This window comes from Pelobates fuscus, chromosome 2 (assembly GCF_036172605.1).
Source record: "Pelobates fuscus isolate aPelFus1 chromosome 2, aPelFus1.pri, whole genome shotgun sequence".
Lineage (NCBI taxonomy): Eukaryota > Metazoa > Chordata > Amphibia > Anura > Pelobatidae > Pelobates > Pelobates fuscus.
In genome coordinates, this window is record NC_086318.1 from 318,495,710 (window position 1) to 318,506,644 (window position 10,935).

Here is a 10,935-nt window from a genome sequence, read left to right on the forward strand (position 1 = left end):
TAATTCACACAAATATTAAATAACAATAATGACTTTTCAAAGGTTATTTAAAGTGCACTGTGCTTAAACACTATAAATCAAATTAAGTGATATGAATATCACATACATATGTGATATCTTAAAAGTGCATTAGTGTCAAAACACATAAGTGCTAATTGAAAAATAAACTCACTTTTAAAAGTTTTGTAGTTGCTTCTGTTGACAATTCAGTGATATACTCAAAGAAAACAGAAAAAAACTCATAGGGCAATATGCATAAAATTTAAAATACTGAAATTATAAATCAAAACACTCACAAGAGTAGAGCAATTTAGTCTGCTCTGAACTGTATAGGCATCTCGGTATATAGAGGCTTGAGGCTGTGATGGTAGTTAAAATCCTTTATTAGACACTCCAATCATTAAAAGTAGTTGTCTGGCTGTATGTCCTTCTCCTCACCGGTGTGATATAGTCCCAAACAATTCCGTCGGTCCTTTGTTTGGGACTTGTTTGGGACTATATCACACCGGTGAGGACATTTCGGTCACTAACTGTGACCCTTATCAAGCCATGGCTTAAGCTATGAGCTGCATTGGGAAGTCCGTGACTGGACAGCCACATGAAGTCTAGGCTGAGTTAGAAAAACAGAGCTTGCAAAAGGCCCTGGGGAGATAGCGCAGCTAAGCGGACAAGGGCACATGTAGGAGTGTGGGGATAGATGCATGGAATTGGTTGGGAAGAGTCTGTGGGTGTGTTTATGTTCTGTGTAAGACAGTGTGGGGGAGGTCTTACCTCAGTGCCACTTGGGATTCGGGCCAGCAAACAGCTTCCCTCCCGCCCACCCTATTAGTATATTTAGTCACAGCTAGCCGGGGGTATGTCCTTGCCAATTGAGTTTGAGGTTACGTTTAAGTATATGGAATGAGATGAACAAGTTTTAAGATCTCAAACCTCCCCTGCTTAAAAGGTTAAACTTTAGGTTGCCTGAGGTCTCGTGCCCATCGAGCGTGGATAAGGTCGGCTGATGGCAGGCATTGGAAGGATTTTTTATGACGAGGGGGGAGGTGAGAGGGAGTGGTGATTAGGAACCACTCCATGGTTTTTATTGGCAAGGACGGTTGGGTCACTGTATAACACTATGGGTGGAGTTATATATGTATATATGTTAATTTATGCTTATTTATGTCTAATGTTTTGGTTACAGAAAAGAAGAGATTTAATAAATAAAGTTATGGATGTGTTATGCAGTAATTTATGTGTGATAATAAATGCTGTGGCCTGTTTCATCCATAATAAGTGGTCTGTCGTTACTGGGGGGTTAAATGGGGTTAGATTTTGTCTAGGCTGCATCGCGATTCCCCACTACGTACATACAAGCAGCAGACAAGAGATCTGTAGCTTTTGTAGGATACGTTTTAGATATGCCCCAATGGAAAAATGCATAATTAAGTGCAAACATGTTTCTTTTCTGTGTATACCTACTAAAGAGTGATTTTTTTATTGTGTCACTTTAAATCATGTTTTGGTCATGGACCACACTTACACCACAAACACATCCCCAGAATTTATGACGTTTACAAGCAAAGTCACCAGACAAATGTTTAAACAATTCTTTGTTAATCATTTAAGGTCAATAAGGACAAGTAAGCACTGTGTGAACAAAATAACATTACAAGATTGATAACACCGCAAATACAAATATACACTATACGCAAAAGGCTTAAAAAAAACAAAAATGTTGGTTGTCAGTTTGGAACATTAAAGGTTAGTGATCCTTGTCCTTCTGCTTTATCTTACTTTCCTCTCCAGCTATGTAATGTATTTTTTTTATCAGAGTGCACTACATACAAAGAAACAGGGTATGCTTGCTAACATTTTACAAGGGGAATTGTCACAGTAACAACAGTACAAAAAGTACTCGGAAACCAGGGAGCTCTTACCTCTGCTATGAAGTACAAATTAATTTGAAAGTCAAAGGAAAAAACTGAAAGTGGGTAAAGAAAAAATTCCCTCTTACCCCTTTGTGACTCAGGATGCCAGGCAAGGAACTACAAATCCTTATGAAATAATGCTAAGAAAAAAACTATATCTAAAAATATTTTGCCAGAAAAAGGAAGCACTCAGAATCCAAAAGAAAAAGTTTATTTCACAAAAATGTGTTTACCGAATCAACTCTACCTTTTGGCCACCCATGTGGTAGCGGGACCCAAAAAACGTCTTGCACCAGGGCCCTCTCTACTTTAGTTACATCACTGCGTTGTAGTGGAGGGCTTGTTTGCATGCTAGGGAGTAAGGGGGGGAGGGGGCCCAAGCAAATATTTGCCCATGGTCCATGCATTATTAAAGACGGCCCTGGAGAGAAACCTAACAAAAATGCCCAACACGGGTTACGTGATTGCCTCTGTTTGCTAAACCTCTCTTGATGGCTAAAATGAAGCGCATGTGGCTGCACTCCTGATCGGGACTGGTTACTTGGTTTACTTAACATTAAATAAAAGAATTAAGAGAAAAGAAAAAGAGACCCATGATATATAGATAGTTCTGTTTTATTTTTTGTTGTTGGCTAATAAGAAAGTTGGCTACCTAGTTCAGCTTTCCTGCTGGTGATTGCAATAAGGAAGGAGCAAAGAGAAGAAGAAATGAAAAAGAGAAAAAAGGCAAAGGAAGAAAAAGAAAAAATAGAAAAAGGAAAAAAGTAGAAAAAGGGAACTTATTTTTATGGTGACACGTAATAAAAATGGCCACCAAATACACAGTTTTTGTTGGTGTTTGTAATTTAAGGGAAAAAAAAGAAAATAAAATGCTGTGTGGAGTGGAGTGAAGGGCAGAACATGGTAAGAGTGAAAGCAGTTGTTAAAGGGAAACTCCAGTGCCAGGAAAACGATCTGTTTTCCTGGCACTGGAGGGTCCCTCTCCCTCCCACCCACCAATCCCCAGTTACTGAAGGGGTGAAAACCCCTTCAGTGACTTACCTGAGGCAGCGGCGATGTCCCTCGCCGCTGTCTCCTCCTCCGCGACGCTCCTCCCTGTGCTTCCGTCGGCCGGTGGGCAAGACTGATCCCGCCCACCGGCCGAGGAGACCTAATGCGCATGTACGGCAATGCCGCGCATGCGCATTAGCGCTCCCCATAGGAAAGCATTGAAAACGAATTTCAATGCTTTCCTATGGGGATTTGAGCGACGCTGGAGGTCCTCACACAGCGTGAGGACATCCAGCGACGCTCTAGCACAGATAATCTGTGCTAGGGACCAGGAAGTTCCCTCTAGTGGCTGTCTAGTAGACAGCCATTAGAGGTGGAGTTAACCCTGCAAGGTAATTATTGCCGTTTATAAAAAACTGCAATAATTACACTTGCAGGGTTAGGAGTAGTGTGAGTTGGCACCCAGACCATTCCAATGAGCAGCAGTGATAAAGAGAAATGTACAGGCACTCTTCCATCTAACAGGTGCTGGATATCCGGGTAACCCACTCCTGGTACCTCCCAATAATATATACAACAAAAAAGGATACCGCACTCTGTATAAATACTGCTTCGAAGCTAATTCTTGCAAAAATAGATTTATTAAATAACTAAAGCGAATAGAATATCGTAAAGATATAATTAATGACAAAATATATCCACAATCCTACCATTGCACCTAAACAATAATAAATATATACAGAAAGCCCCCAATATAAACCGCAATAGATAATCAAGTAAAGTGCACAGAGGCACTAAATGATAGAGAGCCCTCTATCTCTTATATACACTGTACAAAAAATTCATCAGTAATATAGAAAAAATATATATGAAAAAGCAAAGAAAATGTCCAAAAAAAAGAAAAATATAAGAAAAAATGAGAAAAAATGAAAAAAGTATTTACAGTCCAAATGTGTGTACACTGATGATTGTATGCAGCTATTACTCCAAATGTTTAATGGTTAGATCTCACCACAGTTAGAGGCCAGAGGATTCCCTGTATCATCTGTTGGTTGTATCTGCGTCCAAGGGATTATCTCCGGTCTGTGCCAGGATAGAGGAACATGTAGTCAGCCCTCCTTTGTCCAGTGCGTCCTCCAGGCTCCTTCCTTGCTTGCTCGTTATTGTAGAGGGTCTCTTTACCTTTGATGAAATGCTGTAACAGGCGGTGGGGTGCTGTAACGGGCTGCGCGCTCGGAATCCAACGATCCCTTCAATGGCCCTGTCGGGAATGAGTGTGAGAAGCTTTTTATGTCTCTTTTGCGCGCCCGCCCTTTCTCGCGGGTCGCGCTATGATGACGTCACACTCTGCTCGACATGAATGTGCTCCACAGAGCGAAAATCTCCAAATAACTTTATTAACATATTTACATATCTACAAAACTCTCAAAACAATTCCCAACTATCCAAAAAAACCTTAAATGTGTTTAAAGTTGGAAACAACTTAAAATCAAAATACTAGTCTGTTATATATTTATAGTTGTGAGTGGTTAATAACCAAAAAGGGGAAAATTATGCTGTAAGGAACATAGGTCGTTACTATTATGGTAAAGTGATATGGCCGACATCCACTCCATATCCTTTTTAAAGAGACACAGTCACTTTATTAAGTCCTCTATTTTTTAATCATAACTATGTAATTTCTCTGTTGTAGCCCATCTGTGTAACTCAGAGGTACCTCTGTAAGCATGTAGTTGAAGTATGTCACCAAATTGGTACATAATGTGTTGAGACACTGCAGTAGCCCCTCAGAGATAAATACTCCGTCTACTAAAAAATAGAGATGTACTCACCAGTGGTGTACCAATGAAATATATCCATGGCCATCCCAAATGTGGACCCCGTAATGACTATTCGGGTTGCGGACCAACATTGGTTAATTTTATGAGAGCCAGAAGCGAAGATAAGGGACCAGGCGGACCAATCATGGTCAAAGTCTGATAAAGATAAAATCATGATATTATAATGGTTACTTGGATCTGAGTACAGAGCATATAAGTTTAAACAATGTAAACCTGTATTATAAAAAATGTTTCAAATCATAATCCTCATTTAAACCCTGTGGATATAATGTTTCCAAGACACTAATCCACTTGGTCTCCTTACACAAAAGTGCCTTCTGTCTATCCCCACCCCTACGTAGGGGCTTGACAGTATCGATCACTTGAAAGCGTAGTTGGTTTACGCTGTGACCGTGTTGAATAAAATGTCTGGGCACTGGTTTAGCATCTGTTCCCTTTTGTATAGCGGCCCTGATATCTCTCTTATGTTCACCAATACGGTCTTTGATCGGTCTTGTAGTTTCTCCAACATAGAGAAGACCGCAGGGACACTTCAATATGTACACCACATAATCTGAGTTACATGTGAAATAATCTAAGATCTTAAATTGTTTCCCTGATAGAGGGTGTGCAAAGTATTCACCCCTTATGATGCTATTGCAATGTCTACAATTGAGACATGGGAAAGTGCCTTTTTTTGGTTCAGAGAAGAATCTCCGTTGTTTTTTGCCGCTCCCAATGTCGGAACGTACCAATCTATCTTTCAAATTCTGTGCCCTACGATAGGAGAACAGTGGGGGATTTGTAAATTCAGTAGGAAGATTAGTGTCACCCTCAAAGATGTTCCAATGTTTAAGGATAATGTTTTTAATGTCCTTACTATAGGGAGTGTATGGGGATATGAAGGGTATTCTCTCAATTTTCTCTGTTGTTCTGGTGGGGTTAAGTATAATGTTCCTATCCATAAGTTGAACTCTTTCCTTATGTTTGCTGACTATATCTGATGGATAACCTCTATCCATGAATTTTTTGCAGATCAGATCCAGTCCCGGTTCCACTTGACTATCTTGTGAGATAATTCTCCTGACCCTTAGGAGTTGGCTATATGGTAAGCCTTCTTTGAGATGGCGTGGGTGATAGCTCGAATATTCAAGGAGATTATTCCTATCAGTAGGTTTTGTGTAAATATTGGTGTATAACTTATTGTTGAGTAAATGAACACGGGTATCCAGAAATGGTACCGACTCTATGTCACAAGTTATCGTAAATTTAATATTGGGATCTAACATGTTCAAAGTATGGAAAAATGTATCTAATTGTGTCTTTGTCCCGCCCCAACAGACAAAGACATCGTCTATAAATCTCTTCCATGTTATGCAATTCTCAAATAATGGAGTGGTGTAAATATATAGTTCCTCCAGTTTGTTCATGTACATATTCGCATAGGTTGGGGCTACATTTGAACCCATGGCAGTCCCTTTAATTTGTCTATAATACCTATCCTCGAATAGGAAGTAATTTTCTGTTAGGACAAATTGTAGTAGATCCAAAATGTATCTTTTTGTGTCCGGGTGTAATGTTAATGTATCATCCTGATCCAATGTCCATTCTATTGCTGCTATGCCTTCAGTATGGGTGATCGATGTGTATAATGACTGGACATCTAACGTGACAAGCCAAACCTCTGTGTGTGCCTCAATCATCAGGTTGTCTATTTGAGGAATTCATTTGTATCTTTGATGTATGACTTCTGTTGGGGTACATATTTAATTAGGTATTTATCGAGGATCACTGCTGGTGGTTGTAATACCGAATTCGTTCCGCTGACTATGGGCCTTCCTGGTGGGGCTTCTGAGTTTTTATGAATCTTAGGGAGAGTATAGAAAACCGGAATGGTAGGATATTTCTTATCCATGTATCTATACTCTCCCTCTGAGATTATGCCCTTCTCCAGCGCATCCTTTTTCAGTGTACTTAAGGTGAGCTGTAACCAATGAGCAGCAGTGGTCTAGGTGCCTGGAGTGTCCCTTTAAATTGTGCAACAAATTTAGAACCCATGTATCAAAAAAATAAATGAACAAATAAATGTAAGTACATATATTTTTTTAAAACCTCCTCTTTAAAAAAAAAAAAGGTTCGCACTTGCACTAAAAAATTGAGTTAATGCGGCACCGGTGGGTGGTACATTTTTTTTTTACCATCAAAAAAGATTCACAAGTGGGTGGTAGGTATTAAAAGGTTGACTACCCGTGGGTTATATAAAAAAAAAATATATTTTATCTCTTTAATACAGGAGGATCTAAATCGGTCTTTAATTACTATGAGAGTTTTAGTATGATTCCAAATTTTAATGCAAAAGCTTTAAAAGCTTAAATGTTTGGACCCTTAAATCATTGGTAGAATGGGAGTGTGCACTCAATGTTTAACTTCCATTAAAGGGTTGCTCCAAGCACCATGACCACTTCAGTGATTTAAAGTGAACATGGTGCCTCGAGACTATGTGCAGAGTTTCACACATACAAAGTTTAACCCCTCTGCTGCCAGATGTGTACCTCCACTTCGGGTTCTGGCCATGTTATGGGGTACCTTAGTCAAGAGTTCCACGTGGCTAATGTGAATAATAATGCAAATGGCGTTAGATAATAGCCTGCAGGTGCAGGACAGCCAATGGTGGCTTGGCTTCCCCCTTCGTGGCACCCATGTCCTCCCCTCAGTCACCTCTCCTGACCTTCTCTCTCATTACGATGAGGCAAAGTGACATCAGCTGTGGAGGTTTAGGGTATAGAAAGAACTTGGACTCGGTGCTGGATTGAGGTGAGTTTTAGCTTTTTTTTTTTTATTAACTGGGGGGGCAGACCGACCCAGCAAAGGTTACTCTATTAAAATTAGTGTTTTATGTAAAAACTTTTATTTTGGTCGGAATATCATTTAAAGGGCTTGTATATTCCTTCATATGTATAGAGGCTTTGTTTTAATATTATTGGATAAACTTTCAACATTTTTATTTTTTATTCTTTATTTTTTGTGCTGTGAGAACAGAGATGTCCACAATGCCACAACAGCAGGAGTAGGCAAAGTACAAACAGTTAGTAACAGATGTATGGCATAGGAAGTAAAAGCACATTTTTTGTGAAAAATAAATAATAAAATGATCGTAGAAACAGTAGTACAATTGTTTTAACAGTAGCATGTCTTAAGCTAGTTGGTCCCGACCTCTAGCTGTCTGAGCGCATGTGTGGCTGCACTCCTGATCGGGACTGTTTACTTGGTTTACTTAACATTAAATAAAATAATTAAGAGAAAAGAAAAAGAGACCCCTGATATATAGATTCAGCTTTCCTGTTGGTGATTGCAATAAGGAAGGAGCAAAGAGAAGATGAAAGGAAAAAGAGAATAAAAGCAAAGGAAGAAAAATAAAAAATATGTGTTGTGTTATGGGAAGCGGTGAATTGAGAATAAACATTATTCTGTGCAATAATACTTGACGCTAACTGTGAGCTGTGTCCCTGGTACCTGCTATATTCGTTTGGGGTTAAGGTGTGTTGCTGGGCATATTAGTAGCTACCAGATCCTGTTTCTGTGCGGGCCTAATGGAGAGGTCTGATTGGGCTCTTTAGAGCTCTTTGGGGCCGTGAAGACCCTGGGTGGTAAGGAGTAGGTCCTGTAGTGTGAAGTAGTATCGAGTAGCTGCCCTGTAAATAGTGTGTTACTGTAGCTTTAGATGTGTTAGGAGCCTATATGTGTTAGATGTGTTAGGGCCTAAGTGGGCATCTAGTATTGCATGAGTTGGGCAGTGTGAGATCGCTGCCCTCACTGAGTTTGGAAAATAGTTAGGCTCTTGCTTGGTGTTTCCCGAATCATGGGTGTTGCAAAAGGGGAGGGTAATGCGGGATCCATTGTAATAGTTTCAGGTACCCCCCTGATTTTCAGGTTGTTGCGTCTGGAGCGATCATCCAGCGTAGTAAGTTGTAAGGAGAATGCTTGTTGGTCTTTCTGCACTTCTTGGAGCGATTCTCTCATGGTGGACACTGCTTGTTTTACATCTATGATGTCTTCTTCTTTTTTTTTTTTTTAATTCTTTATTTAGGTTGTGCATGAGGATAACATACATGTTTGCAATACCACAACGATTGTCGCACACAGATCATAAAACATTGGATTATAAACATGTGGTAGTAGATGCTAGGCACATTTTCTGTTTTATATAGAGAAGACTAGAAGATACATTCTGGTCTAGGCACGCAGTATCATACAATTTCCTTGAGAGCGACATGCCTAAAGGCTTGTAGGGAACGTGTGGGGTTATATTCCTTGTTTGGGTACGCTAACCTATGGGAGTGTACCTATGCAAGTATTGTGTTCGCTTGTATTGTTCCCCGGTGAGCTAACAATAAAATAAACTAAGATAACATAAAATAACGAAGTACAGAGGCCCTACTAGGGAGAGTCATACAATTGAGTGTTTCATCCTGGTTGGTATTGCTGTCGTAGTGAGCGTTACTGGCATTTAATCGCCATTGTAGTGCCACCAGTGCTTTATTTGGAGGGCGAGTTATGCCTATATCTGGTGATAATTATTACACCCGGCTATGGCAGGGTTAAGCTCGAAAGGTATGCTAGACTAGTGTCGGGCGGGGGGGGAAGCAATGCGGTCGATAGACCTTCCTGCTAAAGGAGTGTGATCAACAAGCAATTAACTTTAGCAGATTAATAGCCTTATTGTGGCTGCGTAACAGGTAAATATATTTAATGATTGGATTATTGAATCCAGTACATCACGGTTCAGTGTCCGACATATTTCAGGTAGTCACAGTTCCACTCAGTGCGGCCGTGGGTCCGCGCGGGACAAAGGGTGTCACTCTTTCAGGGTTCCACTTGTGTGCCGGTTTGGTTGTTCCCTGAGTTTCAGCTGCATTTAGAGAGTCCTGAGGGAAGCCCAGTGTGGGTAGTAGCTCTTTGGCTTCCTGGAGGTCACGCACTGCATGGGTGGTGTCTTCGTGTAGGATCATCAGTTTGCGGGCCTGGTGCCATTTATATTTTAGTCCACGTTTCTGCAGAAGTGTCGTGAGTGGTCTAAACGACCTTCTCCATGCCAAAGTGCCCCCCGTGAGGTCCGTGTAAAAGGATAGTTCCATTGTTTTGAATTTGTAGGGGGAGCAGTGTCTAGCCACTGTCAGGACAGCGGTTTTGGCTGAGTATTGCTGGAACCGCACGATCAGGTCCCGTGGGGCTGCCGCTGGTGCCGAGGCTGGCTTTGGGGCCCGGAAGAAACCGTCCACTGTGATTGATTTTGCCTGCCGTGGTGATAGTAGGGCCACTAGTAGGCGCCTCAGGAGGTGCGGTATTTCGGCATGTGGAGTGTTCTCCGGGATGCCCCGTACCTTGATGTTATTATCCCGGCGTACTTCCTCCAGTGCCGTGAAACGGCGTTCATATTCTTCGTTCTGTTTCTGAAATCCTTGGACCTCTTGTTGTAGTGAGGCAAGTTGGTCTGAGCAGACGTTGGAGGCAGTCTCAAGTGCTCCCATTCGGCCTGTCAGGCCGTGAATGTCGTTGCGGAGTGAGGCTACGTCCGCATGTATATTCGCTTGGAGGTCCGCGAGGAGCGCCTTTAGTACCGCTGTAGTTACCGGTGAGTAGTGATGTACCGAACTGTCTGCCGGCGAACAGTTCCCGGCGAAATTAGCGTGTTCGCGTTGGCCGCGGCGGGCGGACACATGCGCAGTTCGATCCGCCCCCTATTCGTCATCATTGGGCAAACTTTGACCCTGTGCCTCTCGGTCAGCAGACACATTCCAGCCAATCAGCAGCACTCCCTCCCTTCCACACCCTCCAACCTCCCTCCCAGCATCCATTTTCGATTCATTCAGAAGATGCATGCTTAGTGAGAGGAGGGAAAGTTTAGCTGCTGCTGATTAGATAGGGAAATTTATAGCTAGGCTAGGGTATTCAGTGTCCACTACAATCCTGAAGGACTCATCTGATCTCTGCTGTAAGGACAGCACCCCAAAAAGCCCTTTTTAGGGCTAGAACATCAGGCTGCTTTTTTTTTTTTTCCTGTGTAATGTAATTGCAGGTGCCTGCCTGCCAGCTTCTGTGTGAGGTTCACATTGGATACTGTGCCTACTTGCCCAGTGCCACCCCTCATATCTGTTTTAACAATAGGTTAAGCTTTACATTTAAAATAAATATTTTTTTTTCACTGTAATAGAAGA